Genomic DNA, 22,749 nt, shown 5'->3' on the forward strand with positions numbered 1-22,749 from the left:
TTGTAGGCAGGTCAGAGAGACTCTTGTCATTAAGAATTTGCTGCTTGGGGCGCCTGGGTGGCTCAGTCAGTTAAGCGTCGGACTCTTGATTTTTGGCTTAGGTCATGATCTCGTGGTTGTGAAATCGAGCCCCGTGACAGGCTCCATGCTGGGTGTGAAGCCTGCTTGAGAGTTTCTCTCTCCCTCTGCCTCTGCCTCTGTCCCTGCCCCTCCACTAAAGAAAAAAAAAATATCTTGGCTGCTCATTAGATGCCCTAACAATATTGTGTATCTCAATGGAAGGGAAGAGTTAAGTTTTCTGCAGCTTCCACACCGAGCTGCAGATGGAACTGGTCTCAAAAGCCTTTTAGGAGCCACCTGATTCAAGGTGCCTGAGCTACCCATTCCCACCACTAGATAGGGCTATGCCCACAGTTTTAGATTTTTCATCATTGGTTTAAAAGATCGAAAGGGACGCATAAAATATACAAAGAGGTTTCTCAACAGGATTACTTGGTGTGAAAAGTTACCTCCCAGGATTAAATTAAGAGCTTTTAGAAACAGTTGGTGGATGGAACAGTTTAAACCCTTTTTCGTGTTTTCTTAATTCCCAATAAAATAATTAGCCAACAAGCAAAAAAATTGTTGAAATTCCTGCAGCAGTTCTCTTGATGAAACAGCAATCATTTCTTCACCCACCCTCTCTCCCCCTTTTTATCCTGAAATATAATCTTCCCACAGGGCAAATGGAACTTTGAAGTTATTTTTATAAATGGCTTTTAAGTGATACCAACAAAATGGTGCGGATTAGATTAATACCTAAAGAGCTGAAATGAATTAAGCAATTAAAGACACTTTCCTTTGTAATTTCCCTTTTGGATACAAGAATTTCAATCAAAAAGAGCACCTGAAATTTGCAAACGAGGAGATCATATACGTGAAAGTAATTTGTAAAATATAAAGTATAGTTAAACTACTGCTATTTTTAATTATATTGTCTTACTGAACAAGTGGGATTGTTTACTGAATTGTGATTTTGATAAATGCCAGGTAAAATTGTGTTTAGGTGAGAAAATAACCACAATTAAAGAGAGGAAAGAGGATGAGGGAGAGAGAATAAAGAATCAACGATATACCTCCAAATGAATGAGACATTTTGGATCAGAGAACTGAGAAAGCAGACACAAAGAAAGGGTGAGTCTGATTTCTGCTCTTGAGAATTTACAGTGTAAGGGGAGAAATAAAACATCAGAAGTAATTTGGCAAGATCTACAGAAGCAAATGTCAGTTAATTTAGGGCAGAGTGTGTACCTAATGCTAGTAGGCTGCATATTGACCCAATTAAAGGGGAACAGGCTTAATAATGGAAAGGTTCACAGGAGGAATGGATTTCAAGTTTTGTAAAATGGAAGAGAGATCCATGGTTTGGTGAAGCCTAGGAGCATGCAGTTTGGTGGGAATTTGTGAGTTGGGGAGAAACATGGAACCTCTGAAGATTCAGCAATGAAGGGAAGACATATGAGAAGGGATGTCCTGCTGCTTTCTGAAGTCTCCACAATAGATACTAACTGTTAGGGTGAAACTGTCTTTCTTTGAGCATACCAATTCAGAACTAGGAGTGCTGCTCACCTCTGAGGAGATCTCAGTAGGGTTTTGGTTTTCAGCTTTCGACCCTCCTATCTAATGCTCTCTTAAAAGCATGATGCCTTGCATCTGGGCATACCCACTCAAGACCGAGTCATTGGCTGAGTGCTCAGTGGCTCTTGGAAAAATGGATTTTCTTTAGAAATGAGATTCAGGGTAATTTTGCTTTTTTGTCCTTCCTTCCTTCCTTCCTTCCTTCCTTCCTTCCTTCCTTCCTTCCTTCCTCCCTCCCTCCCTCCCTCTCTCCCTCCCTTCCTTCCTCTCTCCCTCCGTTTTCTTTAAAATTCTTTCCTCTCCAGGTTATTCCGATTTAGGAGATCAGAATGAAGCAACTTTACATGATTGAGAACCTGGGGTTGAGGCACAATTAGTGCTTGAATATGGGAGAGGAGCCGTCAGAGTCAGGAGGTCTTTCAGCCAGTTACGAGACGCTGATGCATCATCTCCTCTAGGCCTTTGTTCATCCGTGAACACCAAAGATATTACTTGAACTTGCTGACCACATGGTTGTGGAGCGGTAACTCCACATGGTAACTTGTACATGGAAGTGCAAACTCTCTGAGATGTGAAGATGATGCACAGCAAAGGTGAGTATCATATTTATAAAAGGCTGTGATAGGTGTTAACAATGTCTCCATTTAAATGCCTCCTAACAAGGGCGCCTGGGTGGCTCAGTGGGTTGAGCATCCGACTCTTGGTTTCAGCTCAGGGTCATGATCTTGGGGTCGTGGGGCTGAGCCCTGTGTCATGCTCCCTGCTCAGTGGGGAATTTGCTTCTCTCCCTCTCTGTCGGCCCCCGTCCCTCTTACGCACTCTTTGTGTCTCAAATAAATCAATAAATAAATCCTCTAAAAAAATAAATACCTCCTAATAACATCTATAGGAAAATACTCCTTTTAGCATTGGATCAAATGTTCTTGCGTTTTAGGTCCTGTAGATCCATAACGTTATAAAACTTGTCTTTTTTGAGCACTTATTATGTATAAAGTCCCTTTTCTTTTACCGAAGAGCACAAGAGATGCAAACTTATTCAATATTTTTTATTATTACACAATTACTTTGACTGCCCACTCCCCCTCTTTTTAGGGCTGGAGAAATAGAAAAAAATTGGTTGTAAGAATGGCATGATGGTAAAATTTTTTTAAAAGTATATTTGGGTGCTCATTAAAGGTATCGAATTACATCATTGCCCCGAACGCGTCAGCTCATAATTGCAGCGAGTTTCCTACAGCATCTTAAGGCTGCATATGGTCCTTTATTGGCCTCCTGGGTGCTGTCTGGGACCTGTCTCTTTCAGCTGGCAGTGCCCGGGAGAGCCGGCCGAGGTGGTGGCTGGGGGAACTGCTGCTTTATATTTGGCTGTTCTTTTGTGAATATGGCTGTTGGTGGATTTTCAGGGTTGTAATTAATTTCACTTTTGCATCGGGCACTTTTCACAGTTTGTGAAATGAAAGGCACTAGTTGTGGAAAAGAAAAATCCACCACTTTCTGTTCAAGTCTGTGTGGTTTTATCCTTGGATGAGATGCACACTGGTTTTAGGAGGCACTAAGGGAAAGGATCTGGTCCCTCACTTCTCTTTTTTTTAAATTTAATTTATTTATTTGGGGGGGTGTATATGCACAAGCAGGGGAAGGGGCAGAGGGAGAAACAGACTCCTTGCTGAGCCAGGAGCCCAACACAGGGCTGGATCCCAGGACCCTGAGATCATGCCCTGAGCTGGTCAGATGCTTAACTGACTGAGCCACTCTGGGACCTCTGGTCCCTCACTTCTGAGCCACAGTGGGGAGGGTATTGGATTAGTGGTACAGTCCAAGGTCAAGAACAAAAGGCTGAATAATCAAACACAAGCAATGCAGAAGCAGGGCTTGGGGGTATTAAGAGCATTGGAATTGGTTATTCTGTGGAAGCAGTCCAAATGGCAAAAAGTGGGGTGGAGGCTTCTGGAGGTCAGCACCCAGAACACCCAGGGAAGCTCACAGTCAGACTTAAGGACTGGAGCAGTGTGGGGACCTCGAATCAGATCAGCTCACAGAGAATCGCTGTGAGCCTCCAATATCTACTCAACCTGGGCCCCTTGGTTGGGAGCTCAATTCTTGCTTTTGCCTTCTTGTCTCCATGCCATCCCCAGCAACTACTCTTCGTGGAGGTAGAGGCTCACAGAGGTAGAAGAGGCTAAAAGCGATAGCTGCTTTCAGATGCCTGAGGCTTGATGAGGATGTGTTCTGCCTGGGATACCATGCTCCTCCCAAGCTCGTCCCATGCTGACAAATGCTCCTGGACTCAGTTTCCACATTTCCTTTCCCAGGCAGCATACCTGGGTGGGTCCCCTGCCTGCCCGCATTTACAGTGGCCATAGCACATTCTTTTGCAATGCCTGTCTTGCCTCACTACCCTTAGCCTGTGAACTCCCCAAGGGCAGGTGCTCCTAGACCCCGCGTGGTGCTTGGAGCCGAGCAGGTATTCGGTGTCTCTGTGAACGTGACCCGGTCTAAATCAGCGTTTTCGAAAATCTGCCATTATTTTGATGTCCCCTTCACAATTTTTGCCGTGTCCGCACACCCCTCATCAAAGTGATCTTAAATCAAATCACTTTTTAAAAACCCAGCTTTGTTATAAGCACTAATATCTATGAAATGACAGGCTGGCTATGCCGGCGATAGTTTTTCTAATATCCATTAAGATGAATGCATAAAAATGAAGGCAGAATGTTCCACCTGTGTACTCCTCTTGTGCACCACTTAGGTGGACTGGGCTTGTGGCTCCAGGTGCTTATGCCAGTCCCACATGACCAAATTCCTTGCTACCGTGCCTCTCGACAGCATCACCATCCCTCTGCCCCTGCCACAAATGCCATGGACCCTGTCAGCCGCTACGGCGCACCTGCTTGCTCTCGGTGCCCTCAGACCCACTGCCCCTGCTTGCCTTTCTCCTTCCAGCCAGCCTCCTGTTCCCACACGGCCTTGCTCTCTGCAAGGCCACGCTTTTTTGTGTGAATGGTGGATTTTAATCTGTGACAAGGCACTAAAGGCTAATAAGTTGATACAAACGAATGCCAAGCACAGGGCTCCAGGAAATGGAATTTTTAGGGGCATGTGGCAGATTCTTAAAGGAAGAAATTTGCAGTGGAAGGACCTCTTGGCATCTCTCATTACTTCTGCACAATCACCTTGGGGTATGTCTTGGCTCTTCGATTAAAAATTATCTATTATATGACCGTAAACTTTCCTATTTCAGGATTAAACCATCCTAGCTTCCTCAACTTTGTGTTCCACTAGTTATTTTGTATTCCTTTTTTTCTGAAGTCCCTTCTTTTCCTTCCAGGGTTTTCTTGGTAAAATGGAGGTAGCAAATGGATCAGTGACTTCCGGGGAAGTAGAGTGGGTTTGTGCACATAGTGGTGTGTGTTTCCTGGGCATAGGTTTCTGTGTGCAAGAAACAAGCTCAGCGGCTTTATAGGCCCTGATCCACAAAGGCTAATGGGATGAACGTTTCCCCTGGGCTTTCTCTTGGAGTACAGGTCCAAATCCTGCCTCTGTGACTTTGAGCAAAGCATCGATCTTCTCTTATTCTTAGTTTTTCATCTGTAACACAGGCCTAGTGATATTTTTCTATGTCCTATTCTCCCAGGGTGATGGTGAGCAGCGAGGCAGGGCACACTGTCACACACCTCCCAGCATTGTCTCAGGGTGCTTGATACGGTGCCGCTGCCAGGCTGTGCCAGAAATACTGGCTGACCCGGCCAAGGGCAACTTGCGTCTCTTCCCTTATGCTGGTGTCCGCTTTACAGTGAGGGTGCTTTTGTGGACGCTTCAGACACTGTGTGAAACCCAGGGGAAGATGTAAAAGATTCTGAAATGCTCTAGACCTTTAGAATCATTGTACATTACGTGTAGATGTGATGCAGTTGACACGGACGGTAACATTTTTCTTCTCCTTCGAATGGGATGAGCTGAACCTGCGATGCTGAGCCATTGCATTCTGCGGTCTCCTTGTGTTGATTCCATTGCTGTACAAAGTCTGCAGAGCCGGCCCTGAGCCAAATCGTGGGCAGTGTCTGCCAGGACTGTCTGAGAGCCAAGTATGAGCCTCCTGGGCCAACAGTGGTTTTTGGCTCAGGGAGGCCACAACACCTCATATCCAGCAGGGAGGGGAACCCACTGCCCATAAAACTCAGTGGAAAAGAACAAAAAGAGACATTGAAGTCTGTATAACTCAGAGGGAGTTTCAATGTAGTCTGGCAGATAGAGGCTCAGATGCTGGAATCTTAGGTCAGATAATGGCCTCCAATCACGGAGGTGACACTCCCGGTTACTTAGTGACCTCAGTTTGCTCTGGAGAGACATGCTAGGTAGCACAAGACTCTCATCCGACCAGGTCTGAATGGTCACCTCTGTTTAAAGACAGATGTCTGACAGGACCAGCCAGGATGATGTAGGGTGTCAAGGAAGCCCTGACAAGATGGGGGTGGGGCACTCATACAGTGCTTCTCTGTGTGCTGGCTGGAACCAGGGCAGGGAGTCCAGAGGCTTCGTATTCTCCCGTCCCTCCATAAAGCAAAATGATGTAATTGTGATAAATAACCACAATGAGCATCCTGGCCTGCATAAATCTATCCTTGTTATTTGTGCTTAGTTTGAAACCTTTGTCATCACAGATCACGCCTAATCCAAATACATGCCTAAACGTGGTTCTTCACCAGCAACGCTATTAGTGAATTATGTTGGTTTGAGCTAAGGGTAATATATTGTTAGCAGGCTACTCAGCTGGAGGAGGGAGCTCTGGGTGTTTCCAGAGGACCTGAATGAAAGCATGATGTCTGATATTTCAGCAAGTTCCCCTCTTCCAGAACCAGCCCCAAACCCGGCCATTAGGACTGCTACTGGAATCTTGGCACATTCTTTCTCCCTCATTGCTGGGAATCATTTGTAAAGTGATGTTGTGGCAATGTACTCGAATGATACTAATCATGTCCAACTCTGTTATTTCTTTCACAGGAGGGACTGTGTCTTAGTAACCAACTCAGAGCCCATCACAAAAATCAATTTATTTTTCTCTGTGACTTTAAGATGGAATTTCATCTTTTAAAAAATCACACGTTTTGATTACAGCTGACCCTTTTCTGGTCTAGAGATAAACTCAGACCAGAAACCATCAGTCTGAAAGATATTTCCAGGAGAATTTCTTGGCTTGAGGTTTTTCTTTATGGAAAGAATTGAATGAGTAGGGAATGTAGAATGAATGTGCTTTGGAGCAGCATTAAATCTGACTTTACTGCAAGTGGTTTAATTCAATGAAATGATTATTGTCTTTTTCTAATTAAAAATGTGGGGGGACTAGATAACCCTTGAACATTGTAAAAACTTCAAATAGTACCAAGAAATATACAAAGTGACAGTGAAACTCACACTCCTGATGCTCAGCCCCAAAGTGCACGTCCCCCGGAGGCAGCAATTGTTACTGTTTGTTGTCATCCCAGAGATATCTATGGCAGAGAACTGCCTTAAAATGTCAGTTTGATGTCCTACATTTTGTCATGTTCACCATTGAATCCCTAGCTTCTAGAATAGTGCTGGACACATAGGAGGAGCTCAACCAATATTTGTTGAATGAGTGAATGAATAATCAGAAATGCAAACACACACACACACACACACCTACATACAATTGGTAGTATACTATTTATATTTCTCTGTACTTTTTTCCATTTCATTTCATATATTTTATAGCTATACCTATAGAGTTGGCTCATTCTATAAACAGTTGCCTAGCATTTCATTGTAGGAATGGACATAATCTATTTCTACTGTTCTGCTGATAATGAGCATTAGGCTGTGTCCCTTTTTTCCTCTATTGAAAAAAAGTTGCAATAATATCTGTGTATCTCTGTCATCCCGTATGTTTTGAATTTATCCATAAAATACATTTCTGGTTAGGCTCTGGGATGTCTGTGAAGTACAATTCTGAGAATTACTTGATCAAAGTGTATGCATATGAAATACCTAATTTCTAAATAAGTAGCCAGTGCAAACTCTAAGGGGACTTTTCCATTTTCATTTGTAATGCAAAACTTTTCTCTGTTGTTCCCTTTGCCTGGGATCACCTTCTCATACTCTTTAATTGGAGGACCCCTCTTAGCTTTTCTGAACCACTCAAATGTCACCACTTCCATGGAAATCTTCACATCACATTAAATTATTATTTATTCATGCACCAGTCTCTCTCACTAGACTGAAAATTCCTCGAGGACCAGGGCTGTGTCTTATTTCATTCATCTCTATGTCCCCAACAACTGGCCTCATGCCTGCCATATTGTAGGTGCTGATGAAGAGTTGTTTAATGGTAAACGGGACATTGCTTGGTATCTTACGGCTTTTGGTGCAATTGTAAATGGGATGGATTCTTTGATTTCTCTTTCTGCTGCTTCATTATTGGTGCATAGAAATGCAACAGATTTCTGTACCTTGATTTTATATTCTGTGACTTTGCTGAATTCGTGCGTCAGTTCCAGTAATTTATTGGTGAAGTCTTTCAGGTTTCCTACGTAGAGTATCATGTTGTCTATGAATAGTGAAAGTTTGACTTCTTTCTTGCCAGTTTGGATTCCTTTTATTTCCTTTTGTCGTCTCGTTGCTGGGGCTAGGACTTCCAGGACTATGTTGAATAACAGTGGTGAAGTGGCCATCCTTGTCTTGTTCCCGATGTTAGAGGCTGAGACGTTAATGATGGTGGGAAAAGAAGACCTACCTGGAGTCAGCACTGTGAGACTCACAAAAGACTAGAAGGCCAGGCCAAGGGAACACCTCGATGACCAGTTAGCCTGTCAGTAGGTCAAAGTTGGGCAACTGGCTTGGAACCAAATGGATGCAGCTACAAGAAGAGAACAAGATTCGTCCTAACCCAGGCAGTTATTTGAGCAGAGCAGATGGAATGAAAATAGGTTCAGGAATCAAGGTGACTTGTTGAAACTCCAGGGAGAGTTGTCTCTAAGGACTGAGTGCAGTGGCTTGGATTCATGTCTGGTCCTTTCAGCTTGAAGAAACAGTCATATTCAAACCATTTCAAGCAAGTAGGTGCTTTTTGGAAGGAAGCTTATAGGGCAATATATAGAGCAGAGATCTCCTAGGAGCTACGAAAGTGTGGTAGTTATCTATTGCTACATTACAAGTCACCCTACAACTTAGTAGTTTAAAACAACAAACATTTATATCTCACAGTTTCTGTGGATCAGAAATCCGAAAGCAGCCTAACAGGGTGGTTCTGGCTTAAGGTCTCTTATAAAGTTGCTGTCCAGCAGTCATCTTAAGGTTGGATTTGCTTCCAAGCTGACTCACATGGTAGTTGACAGGCCTTACCTCACTGGCTGTTGGCTGACAATTTCTGTTCTTCCAGGCACGCCTCTCCTTGGGCTGTCTCAGTGTCCTCATGACATGGCAGCTGGCCTTCCTCAGAGTGAGTGATCCAAAAGAGGAAAGCCAAGACAGAAGCCACAGTCTTTTATAACCTAATCCTAGCCTTAAGAACTTTTTTGTTAAAGGTCTTTAAAGTCTAATCCCAGAAGTGACATACCATCACTTCTGCCATGTTTATTATTATACATACCAACCCTGTGGGAGATGGCTCTGCAACGGTATGGATACCAGGAGGTATGGACCACTGGGTGCCATCTGGAAGTCTGGCTTCTGGAGAAATGAACTGCACAATATCCAGACCCCACTGGAACAGGAACAGAAAGACCATAAGTTACCAAATCTATCTTTTTTTTTTATTGACTTCATTAGGAGATGTTGGGTCTTTCCTTCATTGTTGATGGCATTGCTGCTACTTTCTGTATATCTGTCCCACCATTGACTTCCTCTCATTCTATCAGTTGGCTTACACATGGTCATACAAGGGCTCTATGGTCCAGTCCTACTCATGCTCGTGTAACTTTATTTTTTCTTCTAACTGCTTAGTGCCTTGGCTACCCATTTTTAAATTTCCATAAAATAAATCTGATTGTTCCAGCTTATCTTTTTACATCAAATCATAGGTCGGGAGTTAGCCTCTAGTAGGACAACACATGGGTTAAATGCTCACTTCCCAGCCATCAGCCATTGTTAGGAGCTTAGATTAGGTGGTTCCAACAGGGGCTCTGAGACATGAATATCCAAGGTTAGGGTCAAGTCTCCTAGAAGACTTGTGGACAGGACAAACACTGACCAACATCTTTAGTGATTAAGAACACAGACTCTGGGTCCTGCCAAAGATGGGCCTAAATCTTGGTCCCCAATATCCTAGTCGGGCTTCCTTAGGTAAGGCACATGTGCCATCTCTGTAAAATTGATGTAGTAATAATAGTACGGTACTGGATAGTATTGTCATGACAATTAAATGAGATTATGCATTTAACATGCTTGGTACAGAGGTGGGGACATAATAAGCTTCAAAAAATGCTAGCTGTCATCTCTATTGATACAGCTTATTTTGGGTGATGATTTTGGAGGCCAATGGAGGAAAAGGTGATGTCATTATCAGTTTCATTCATTAGTTCATTGATTCAACAAATATTTACTGATAACTCTTCTGTTAGAATTTGCTCTTTGGTTATAGCCTATGTGTTGAAATTGTACCTATTATTGACTCATTATCACATCATGTTCAAGAGCCCTTTCAAGCTTCTTTCTTTTTAAAAAATTCTCTCCAGGAGACCAGTTTCCCTGGAACCTTCTCTCTCTTTTTGTAGGTAACATCTTATCTCCTTTATTGAGAAGAGGTAACAATGGGCAACGGAAAGAAGGCTGGACTTTGCACAGGAAGATGTGGATTGGAGTCTTGGCTCTGTCTCTGACCAGTTGGCACATTCCTCCTCTTCACTGAACTAGTTTTCTCCTCTATAAGATGGTTCTGATAATACTTGCCTCACCTTATACTGGAGGTAACAGGGTGTGGTGATGAAGAACACTGACTCTGGAGCCAGAGCAGCAGGTTCAACGTCCAGATCTCTTTTGCACAAGATGACCTTGCACAGGTTACTTAACCTCATGGTGCCTTCATTTCCTCTCCTATAAGATGGGATGATAATACCAGTATCATGCCCACCAGGCAGGACCGGGAGGGCTCAGCGAACCGATGTCAGTAAAACACTTAGAACAGCAACGGTAACTGCTGCATAAATATCATCTTTTGCATAGTTTTGTATAGTTTTGCTCATGGCTCTAAGAGCCAGTAATAATAACATTTTGCTATCTCCATCACACACAGGAGTAAAACAAAGAACAGATATTCAGAGTTTGGAAGTTCAGAAGTTCCTCATTCCCCCATGTCTCTCCCAGGAGTGTTTTGTGTCATAACCTTTCTTTCTTGCAATGTTAAAAAATATGTCCTATGCTGCTACTACTTCTCTCTGTCTCTTTATCACTGGCTTCATGAAAAGGGAGCCACCGTTACACTTCCTTTTCAACCACTTCTGCCTCCACTGACCTTGAAGTCTGACCTCTAGCCTCTGCCCACCTTTACTTGCTCTTTGCTAGCGCCATGTCCTTGTGGGGCACTGAGGGACTCCTCTTCATAGCTCAGACTTCTACAGAGCTCCATCCTTCCAAGGCTCCATCTGGAATTCTGTCCTACACCCTACCTCCTTCTTAAAAAATGGGATCACCCTCCTCTTTTCTCTTTTTTTGTTTTTAACATATTTTCCTTTATTACATCCTCCTAGTTCCCGAGTCTGTCCTTAACAGTCATCTCATGGAATGTTCCTCTCGTGTTGCAGGTCTCTCCTCTCCAACTGCTTCAGTTCTTACCTCTGTGGCTTCCAATCTGCAATTCCAGCTCCAACTTTCCTTTCTGAGTTCAAGTCCTTTGAGTTTTAGACTCAACAGGTCTGAAGCAAAATGTATCATCTGTCTTTCAATCTAACTTCTCATATCTCTTTACTTCTATAAATGGCATCATACTTGCCATGGTCACCCCAAGTTCAGAGTCATCTGTTCATTGTTTGTCCAACTATTTCAATGTCTATTGTGTGACAAGCATTTCACTAGGCATGGGAAATGCAAGCGTGCATTTGACACAGTCCTTGGGCTAGAAAGAGGAAGGTATGAAGGTAGAAAACTTCCGCAAGCATGCACAGAAGAGGAGGAAGACGAGGGCCTGCCTGATATGCCTGGGGAGGGGTGGCAGTCCGAAAATGCTGCAAGAAAGAGGTGAAGTTTGACCAGAATGTTGCAGGTGAGAAGACACTCAAAAAGAAGTAGGAAATGCAAACAAAGGAGAATTTCAGCCAAGACAAGAGAAGGGGAACAGCCAAGACAAGAGAAGGGGAACAGCCAAGAGCTGTCAGGGCCTGAGCAACTGCCCAGCCAGGCACTCTGCCAGGGGCTAGGTTTCCCTGCAGGCCTACACGGATATGTCTCTGGCTCTTTGTCTCTCTTTCCTTGACTCCTTATTCACTTCACTCCTTTCTTACTGTTTTGATTGTACTATTAACCTTTCATTATGGAACATTTAAAACACATACAAAAGCAAATTTTTAAGAAACTTAACCACGGTATATTATTTACAGCTCAAACAAGAAATTAACCATAGTTTCTTAATATTATTATGTACTTAAATCTCATAAATGGTTTTATCTTTCACAGTCTGTTTGTTTCTATCAGGATCCATTTAAAGTTCGCATTTGTGAATGGTTGATAGCACTTTTAAGCATCTTTTAAGCTATAGGTTCTCCATTCATTTCTCTTTTTCTTACTCTTGCAATGTACTTGTTGAAGAAACCAGACCTCTTATCTTTAGATTATTTCCATGGACTGAATATTGCTAATTGTATGCTGTGATATCATTAGACCTGTTCCTTTGTGCCTTGTTCTTCCCCTAAGTTGATTGGTATACCTACAGGTTTGATTTACAGATTATTTTTTTGGCAAGAGTACTTCAGAATCATAGAAGGCACATAACATCTGCTTGTCTCTCCTGTAACAGTCACTGATGCTTAGAACCTTCATTCATAAGAAGTGGCAAAGTGGTGATTTTCTTAAATTCTATCATTCCTTATGTGTTTAGCAGCATAAGAAGATAAACTTCCTTTCATTGAGCATGTGGGCTCTCAGCGGTACATTTCACGTAGAAAAGACAAGTGCATGATCCTTTCCCTTACTTAATGTAAGGGATCTTACGTTAAGTAAGGGATAAGTAAGCATCTTCCAACAGTGACCAATTAATGCTTTTCTTTTAAATATGAGATTATAGATTTAGTATATGCGATGTGTGTTGATTCCCTTCAGTTGTGATCCTGATGTGGTACTTGAATAGCTCTGTGTTTGGCCTGTGGTAGCTTCTCCAAGTAGGTTTCAAGTTCTTTTTACACAACCCAATAGTCTTTGATATCTTCTTTGTTATCTGACATAACAAGTTACTCCAGACCCATCTTGTCTATCTCCTGTCCCAGACTGGGAGGCAGCCATGTCTCCGAGGACTCCTGGTTTCTTGTGGGAAACGTATGTCAAGACCACCGTTTGGGTACTAGTGTCCTCCATTACTTTCAATGTCAATTGCGATAGCAAACTTGACCCACCGGTTCTGATTCCTGTAATCTTCACAACTGTTGCATTTTTGCTACCAGATCTTCCTGAAGCTCAGAACTGTCCTGCTTTCATACAGCTGTTTCACTGGCCTCCCTGATCCATCAGGTCCATTAGCTGGGCATTCCGAATGTGTTTCCCAGCCTGGTCCAACCTGAGTTCTTAGCTAGGACCCTGCTGCTCCCCTGTGTGCCCTGCCATGGACCAGCCCAACTGACCTGCTAGCTGTTTCAAGGGCCTGCCTCCTATTTTCCCACCTCTGTGCTGTTGTTCATGATCTGCACTCACCTGGACTGCTCTTCCTCTAGACCTCTGTTTTTAGTTGTTCTTGGAGACATGGCTGATTCCAAGTCTGGGACAGGAAATACACAAGCTCTTCCTTCATGTCATCTCTGTTTTGGGGGCTGGTCTAATCATCTCATAATGAAAGTTCTCCTCTCTCTGAATTCTTGTAACTCTGTCTTGTGGCACCAGACATATATGTATCCTCAATGGGACTGAATTCCTAGAAGGCTAGGATCCTGGCTTATTTATTCTTTGAATTCTCAGTGCCAAGCATTTTGCCCTGACACATAGCAGATAGTCCAATACATGTCTATAGAATGAAAGAAGGCTCAGATGACTGAATGAATTACTTATGTTCTGCTTGGTGTTATGGGTACTAGGTTGCAATCCTGTTCTCATCCCCTTTCAGTCTTACCAGACCATAATCTCCCTGAAGGCAGGGCTGACATTTCTTCACCTTGGTCTCCTAATGCAGTGACTAGCTTATCTTGGAGGACCTGCTCCCTGCATACTAGTTGAGTTGAATTTATGGAAAAAAAAATTAAAAAGAGGAATTTAAATCCAAGGACTCACTCTCTTGTCTCAGCCAACAAAGATTTGGGCTTTTGACCTGTTCTTTTCTGCCTTAGTGGTGAGGGATTTCAGAGCGAAAGGAAGGCACAATTCCATTTGCCCAGTTGTGCCATTATGCACTTTGGGTTAGGCCAGCTTACTATTAATATTGCAATTCTTTAATTTTTTTCCTTCTTGCTTTCCTTTTCTTACTCTCTGAGATGTCCTGTGTGATTGAGGCTCTTCTAAGCTCACTGCAGAGGCTCAGCATGGCAGTAAAAAAGCTTCCCAGAAAACACTCCAAGAACAAACAACCAGTGACCCTGGGGATGATAGCACAAAAATGCTATTGACAAAAGATGGGCAGAGAGCGGTTGCCTTTATTTGGACAGAGCGAGGAAAAGAACTTGAAGTGAGTCTGTTAGCCAAGTGCACCCTGGGTGTTCTATTACTCTTTTGGAGAGAGTTTCATGCCTGTAATATCTGGAGTTAGGAGAGAGCTCTCAGCAGCTGCCCAGTGGCTTCTGATGGCAGATGTGGACGTGGGTGATATTACCTGGACTCAGTCACTCAGCCTGGTGGCCAGAGTTGGGGCTTGGACTCCATAGGCTGAATGTTTAGGCCCATGCTCTTTGTGCTGTACCAATCTTCCCTTTCTTGTTCTTCTATGGAGAAGCCGGAAGCCAGGGTTATCTTTTCTTTTCTTCTACTTCTACTACTACTTCTCTTCCTTCTCCTCCTTCTTCTTCTTTTTTTGCCAGGGGAATTGCAGAAGCCATATCATAGACCTGGGTGTTCTGAGATCTGCTTTTTAATTCCTGTTCTTCCACAAAATGTTGCAAAACAGTAGTCCTCTGGCCATTCTTTTCCCCAGTCTCTTTATATACCCAATATCTGCCCTCGGTTATCCTGAAAGTCCTTTCTAGTTCTGAATACTTTCTGTTAAATTCCTGACTTGCCTGATTTCATTTTTAAAGGGCCCTTTAGAATGTTGCAGCTGATGATTTTATTTTCTTTAAAATCATCAGCTCTGGAACTCTCAGTTCTGATTTTCAGGCCTGTTCTTAAAATGGGAAGTTTACCATACAAAGGGAGGGATTCCCAAACGACAGTACATGGCCTGCGTCTTGTTCTCCTGACCAACCTATAAAAGTTCGGCCCTTTTAGCTTCCTCGTGCTCTCCCAGATGTAGAGAACACCCACTCATGCTCAGGATATTCCAGGCACCGGAATCAAGAGATGGGTGTCTGGCCACCTGGGGCTCCCATGAACAATGACGTTGTTCCCTTACCTGCTTGAGTACGCAGTTCAGCTGCCTGGAGTTCTCTTGCACAGAGAATGCTGGGAATATAGTTCATAAATGTCTCCTGTGTGCTAGGCATGGAACTATACATGCTTTATGTAGAGTCTGAAATTTAATTCCCACAATTCTGGGAAGTGGTTTTTATCTTCCTCAATTTACTCATGAGCCTAATAGAGAGAGGGTACTCACCAAAATGTTGTGAAGAAGAAAAAAGTGAGAAGCAGGGGAAGGAGGAACAACAGGCTTAAAGCAAAGTCATTTGCTCAAAACCACACAGAATAACATGCTCTGAAACCAGGTTTGTCCAATTCCAAATCCAGTGTTTTATTTCCTCCTAATTGTTGTGTTCAGAAAGGCCTGTGAATACCTCTTTTCTTCTCTTTAGCATTTTCTGGGTTAGGTCACAGAAGGGCTGTGTGAAAATGCAAATGTTTCCTTTCAGAGGAATGAGATGGGCAGCCTCTGTCTGTCTTTCTGGCCTCATGGAGGATTCCTTGACCAGATTAGTTTCACCTTCCAGGTTCTGAGGCAAAGGCTTCATCTGAGAATGGATCAGAGGGAAGGCAAGTAGCTCAAGCACTGGAGAAGCATCCAGGAAGGGAATCATCTCCCCATAGGGATACCAGCCTGAAAAGAGGCACAATGGGCCCCAAGACATTTCTTTTTTGGCTGTATCCTGCTTCAGGGTGATGTGTTACACATCAGTCCTGTGCTTTAATATGCTGAATGTGGCTCATCTCCATTAAATGATAAAACTGAACTGCTGATTAGAACATGATGCTTTGGATTTATACAGCTGGGCATTGTTCTAGGAGTTTTCTCTCCTCTATTTGCTGCTGACAGTAAATACTCTGATTTTTGTCGGTGCCCAGGTACACCCCCCTTAGAAGAGGTAGACATGGTCATTGTATTTTAGATCTTGGAGTCAGGGGCTGCATTCAAAAAGCCACCTTTGGGCATTGTTGCTCAATGCTGTGGGTCAGCGTTTGTGGGCTCACTTTTAGTGTGAATTGGTCAACATTGTTTTCATGACTTGGGCTACCCTTTCATCCCCAACCCACCAGCTTGCCACACCATGAGGTGTATATGGGCCCAGAATGCTAATGACTCAAGACAACTCTTTGTCTCTATGGGTGAAGTCATTTATTTCACACGCTCCCCTGACAGAGACTCTCCACCCCACATTCCTCCTGCCCTGGGAAAGAAGTATTTTCTTTCTGAAAAGGAAAACTGAGATGGCCTAGGGTAGCACTGGAAGCAGTTGAGGAGCTCCCTCCACTCTTCTTCCCCACCTTCCCCCACTGGGTACCAACCCAGTACCAGCTGCTTACCAGCTTCGTCTTGGGCAGGGCTGGGAGGTGGTGCTACCTCCTCTTGAATGCTTTGGCCTAAGCATGGACAAAGCTCCTTTTACTTCAAACCTTGTTATGAAGCTGAAACAAGATTTTTGATCATTTGCCTAGATGGCCAAGGACAGCTGAAGACCGTGTCCTGCTCAGTCGTTTGTTCCCAGCTGTACTACATACTCAGGGACCGCCATGTGGTTATATTAGGCCAATGGAAGGAGCTCTGTTTCCGGATCTTTGCCTTGGTCTGTACTCAGGTCAGCCCTCTGACCTTGCTCCTACCATGTCCCTGGGGTTGGCTTTCTAGTAATGATATCCAATGTTTGGGGGTTTTATCTGCCCTAGACAACCTCCCAGAAGCAGACTTCCAGCCCAATTTTACTGATGTCCTTTGAGACGGCACCAGCCCTCAGCTCTGGCCCTGATGCGACTTTCTAGAATTGGATTCACTTACGGTCTCACATTTTCACTCGTCCCCATGTTTCTGGTAACCGATTTTCCCACCCCTCCCATTTCTACAGTGGACACCTGGTGGTGCTGGCCTGGCTGTCCCAGTTCTTTGAGGGTTACACTGGCAAGCAAGAGGACTGCTACCCACAACTGCATCACAGAAGGTCAGAGGGTGAAGATCAGAACCAGGATTGGAAGAGCAAGGAGATCTGATACAAATTTCAGAAGTCCCTGGGTGTTATCCAATTGTGTTAGTGTCTCGGAGGAAAGAACATAAAATGAGAACCCTAAAGCAATGCATGTTCCCTCAGCCTTGGACTTTGCACATTTTCATCAGAGTTTGTGTGTATGGGGCAGACCCATTCGCAAAGATGGGGCAGGTTGTACCTCTAGCAGATAAACCCATACTTCTGGGTCAAGTCATTGCTGAATTTGGATTTGACACTGTGGTTTAATAATGAGAAAAGTGAAATCATAATGAAAGCACAGGCAACCACACATAGTATCTGTTTTCTTATTCTGGGGACCTCAGAGAAATGGATAGGAAGAATATCTTGTCTTCCCTTTCTAGATGCCAAAAGTCTGGCTCTAGTTTTCTTTAGCAGTTGACTTTGTCAAGCTTATTCCAATAGCATAGCCTTTTGTGTATTTTTTTTCTGCCAAATCCCCTTGGCCCCTGAACTAAAGCAAACTCCACTGAATGTTATTGCTGAATAGCTCACGGCATGTTTATGATATGTGTGACTTTCTCTGGCTGACCTCATTGAAGGGGGCTTTTTCTTAGCCAGGGACCCATTTAGAGTGGCAGGGGATGAGAAATTGTAGACCATCCAGCCTAACTTCAGAGGTAGGCAGATCCGAGAGACATTAAGAAGGAATGAGATCACAAAACATCTGGAGAAATATGAACTGACAAAAAACTAGCCATTGTGGTTTTGTAAAAGGTAAATCTTGTTTGACAAATTTGGTGGGGGGAAAAAAAGCAAGAAAGAATGAAGGAGATAATGTGGAAAGCAGAGGGTTATAAGACAGTGGACTTAGACTATGAGGATTTCCAAAAGACTTCGCACAAGATACTGCTAAATAGGCTCACGCATTGGGTGGCACCTTTAGGCTTCCTAAAACAGCATACTTCGAACATTGCAATAAAGAACTCAAGTCAAGATGTAATTATCCCCTTTCTTTTCCTAAGGGTACTATCTTAAATCCTCAGTTATTATACACTTGGGTAGTGAGACTAGAGCCAAGTAGGACTGTGTAGTTTAAGACCTCCAACGTCCCCTGCAAGGTTGTTAGAGTAATGGGTTGGCTTTGGTCTGTCTACGGGAGCTACTTTGGAAAGATGGCTGGGCCTCTTGAGTAGGACCATCCAGACATCCACAAAAGAGATTTCTAGTACAGCAGTTGGCCAACTACAGCCCATAGGCCAAATCCACCTGTGTTTGTAAATAAGGTTTTATTAGAATGCAGCTATACCCATTCATTTATATATTGTCTAAGGCTGCTTTCAGGCTGCAATGGCAGAGCTGAGTACAGATGGTCCCCGACTCAATGGTTTGACTTATGATTTTTTTGACTCTATGATGGTGCAAAAGCAATATGCATTCAGTAGAAACTCTACTTCAAATTTTGAAGTTTGGTCTTTTCCTGGGCTAGTGATAGGCTGTATGACATTCTCCCATGATGCTAGGCAGTGGCAACAAGTCACAGCTCTCAGTCAGCCACACAATCACAAGGATAAGTAATAGATACACGTACAATCGTTCTGTATCCACATAGCCATTCTGTTTGTTACTTTCAATATGGTATTCAGCAAGTTCTATGAGATAGTCAACACTTTATTATAAATTAGGCTTTGTATTAGATGATTTTGCCCAACTATAGGCTCGTGTAAGTGTTCTGAGCACATTCAAGAAGGGCTTGAGAAATTGTAGACCATCCAGCCTAACCTCAGAGGGTTAAATGCATTTTGACTCATGATATTTTCAACTTAGGATGAGTTTATTAGGATGATAACCCTATTGCTGGGTCAGAGAAGTTTTATAGTGGCAATTATATGGTCCACAAAGCTTAAAATTCTTTCTGTCTGGCAATTTACAGAAAAAGTTACTGATCCCTATTCTAGTTCATCTGCAACCCTCTCCAATCAGCCATTTTAGGTAGCCCTACGGTAGCTCTCTGCCATTTTATTCTGTTTCATTTTCTTTCAAACATGTGGCACTATCTAAACTATCTTGTTGAGTAATTACTTATATTTTGACTATCTTCTCCAACTGGAAAGAAAACTTAAAAGTAGAGATCTTGCTCATTCTGTTCATAACAGTGTATCCCCAGCTCCTGACATATAGAAGTTGTTCAATCAGTAGATATAGCATGAATGGATGAATGAATGAATGAATGAATGAGTGAATGCTTGCCAGTAAGAAAAAATGGTGAGGGAAGTGGGGGTTAAAAATGAGACAATGAAGATGCTTAGTGACTGATAGGAAAGAGAATGATTATATATATTTGCATCTCATTTTATTGTACTTCACTCATTGAGCAATCTATTGACACCTTTTTTCCAACAGCATATGCTTCGTGTGTCTGTGTCACGTTTTGGTAATTCTCTAAATATTTAAAACTGTTTCATTATTATTATATTTTTTATGATAACCTGTGATCAGGGTCTTTGATAGTACTATTGTAATTGTTTTGGGGTGCTATGAACCACACCCATATATGATGGTGAATTTAATAGATAAATGCTCTATGTGATCTGACCAGCCAGTCCCTCATCTCTCTCCCTTTTCTTGGGTGTCCCTAATTCCTGAGACACAACAATATTGGCATTAGGCCAGGTCATAACCCTGCAAAGTGTTCAAGTGAAAGGAAGAGTCACATGTTTCTCACTTTAATCAAAATCTAGAAATGATTAAGTTTGGTGAGGAAGGCATGTTGAAAGCTGAGATAGGCCAAAAGCTAGGCCTCTTGTGCCAAATAGTTAGTCAAGTTGTGAATGCAAAGGAAACATTCTTGAAAGAAATTGAAAGTGCTACTGTAGTGAACACACAAATGATAAGAAAGTGAAACAGCCTTATTGCTGATATGGAGAAAGTTTGAGTGTTCTGGATGGAAGATCAAACTGGCCACAATATTCCCTTAACCAAAGCCTAACCCAGAGCAAGGCCCTCACTCCCTTCAATTCTATGAAAGCTGAGAGAGGTGAGGAAGCTGCAGAGGAAGAGCTGGAAGCTAGCAGAGGTAGGTTCATGAGGTTTACGGAAGGAAGCCATCTCTATGACATAAAAGTGCAAAGAGGAAGCCACAAGTGCTGATGGAGAAGCTGAAGCAAGTTATGCAGGAGATCTAGATCTAGATATAAGAGCCTTAATGAAGGTGGCTGCAATAAATGACAGATTTTCAGTGCGGATGAAAAAGCCTTACATTGGAAGAAGATGCCGTCTCAGACTTTCATAGCTAGAGAGGAGAAGTTAATGGCTGGCTTCACAGCTTCAAAGCACAGCCTGACTCTCATGTTAGGGGTGAATGCAGCTGGTGACTTTAAGTTGAAGCCAATGCTCATTTACCATTATGAAAGTCCTAGGGCCTTTAAGAATTACACTAAATCTACTCTGCCTATACTCTATAAATGGAAAAACAAAGCCTGAGTGATAGCACATTTGCTTACAATATGGTTTACTGAATATTTTAAGCCCACTGTTGAGACCTATTGCTCAGAAAAAATTCTTTCAAAACATTGCTTCTCATTGACAATGCACCTGGTCACCCAAGAGCTCTGATGGAGATGTACAACAAGATTAATATTTTTTTCAGGCCTGCTTACACAAGATCCATTCTGCAGTCCATGGATCAAGGAGCTATTTCCACTTTCAGGTCTTATTTAAGAAACGCATTTCATAATTGCAGCTATAGCTGCCATAGATAGTGGTTTCTCTGATGGATCTGGGCAAAATAAATGTAAAACCTTCTGGAAAGTATGTATTATTCTAGATGCCATTAAGAACATTCATGATGGATGAGAAGGGGTCAAAATTCAACATTAACAGGAGTTTAGAAGAAATTCCAACCCTCATGGATGACTTTGAGGGGTTCAGGACTTCAGTGGAGGAAGTAACTGCAGATGTGGTGGAAACAGCAAAAGAACTAGAATTAGAAGTGGAGCCAGAAGATATGACTGAATTGTTGTAATCTCGTGATAACACTTGAATGGATAAGGAGTTGTTCCTTATGGATGAGCAAAGAAAGTGTTTTTTGAGATATAATCTACTCCTATGCTGTGAAGACTGTTGAAGTGACAACAAAGGAGATATATATTTATATATTTATTTATAATTAATAATATATATTTAAAATACTATATAAACTTAGTTGATAAAGCAGCAGCAGAGTTTGAGAAGACTGACTCCAATTTTGAAAGAAGTCCTCCTACTGTGGGTAAAATGCTATCAAACAGCATCACAGAAAAATTGTTTGTGAGAGGAAGTCAATTGATGTGGCAAACTTCGTTGTTGTATTAAAATTTATTTTAAGAAACTGCCACAGCCACCCAGCCATAAACAACTACCATCCTGATCAGTCAGCAGCGATCAACACTGAGGCAAGACTCTCCATGAACAAAAAGATAACGACACAGTGCAATCTCAGATGATGCTTAGCATTTTTCAGCAATAAAGTATTTTTTGGGGGGGAGAGGGGAAGGGCAGAGAGAAATTCTTAAGCATGCTCTACATCCAGCCTGGAACCCAACACAGGGCTCGATCTCACGACCCTGAGATCATGACCTGAGCTGAAATCAAGAGTCGGACGCTTAACCTACTGAGCCACCCAGGCACCCTAGCAATAAGGTATTTTTTATTAAAGTATACACTTTTTTAGAGACAATGGTATTACATACTTGAAAGACTACAGTATAGTGTAAACAATTTTAATTTTAATATGCACTGGGAAACCAAAAAATTAATTTGACATGCTTTATTGTCATATTTACTTTATTATGGTAGTCTGGAACCTAACATGCAATATCTCCAAGGTACGCCTGTATTTGTGCTTTCTGCTTAACTGGTCAGACAACATTAGTCCCATATTAGTTGGAAGAAACATTTAAATTGATCTACCCACTCTGTGTGTGTGTGTGTGTGTGTGTGTGTGTGTGTGTGTGTGTGTGTGTTTTGTTTTTTGTTTTTGTTTTTGTTTTTGTTTTACTTGAGAGAGAAAGAGAGAGAGCATAAGCAGAGGGAGGGGCAGAGGCAGAGGGAGAAACAGACTCCCCACTGATCAGGGAGCCAGATGTAGGGCTCCATCCCAGTACGCTGGGATCATAACCTGAGCCAAAGGCAGATGCTTAGTCGACTGAGCCACCCAGGTGCCCCTACCAACTCTGTTACTATAAATTATAACCTACCCTAAGTAATCCAAGGCAAATTTTCTCTCCATGGTTTGTAAACATTTTCAGGAATGGATATTGCACACTTAGCAGTGGTGGCCTGGTAACTTCCTTGTCCTTTTGTGGGTTCTCTTATTGCTGAGCTTTTGATGTCTGGGCCATTCCTGCAGGATGGGATTACAGCCCACTGCTAGATGGAAGGAGGTAAAGAGAAGTCAAGCCCGTGGGATCATCTTGACTAATCCCAT

Source organism: Eumetopias jubatus, unplaced genomic scaffold, assembly GCF_037043125.1.
Source record: "Eumetopias jubatus isolate StellerSeaLion01/CBP00866 unplaced genomic scaffold, mEumJub1_p1.0 scaffold_3, whole genome shotgun sequence".
Taxonomy (NCBI): domain Eukaryota; kingdom Metazoa; phylum Chordata; class Mammalia; order Carnivora; family Otariidae; genus Eumetopias; species Eumetopias jubatus.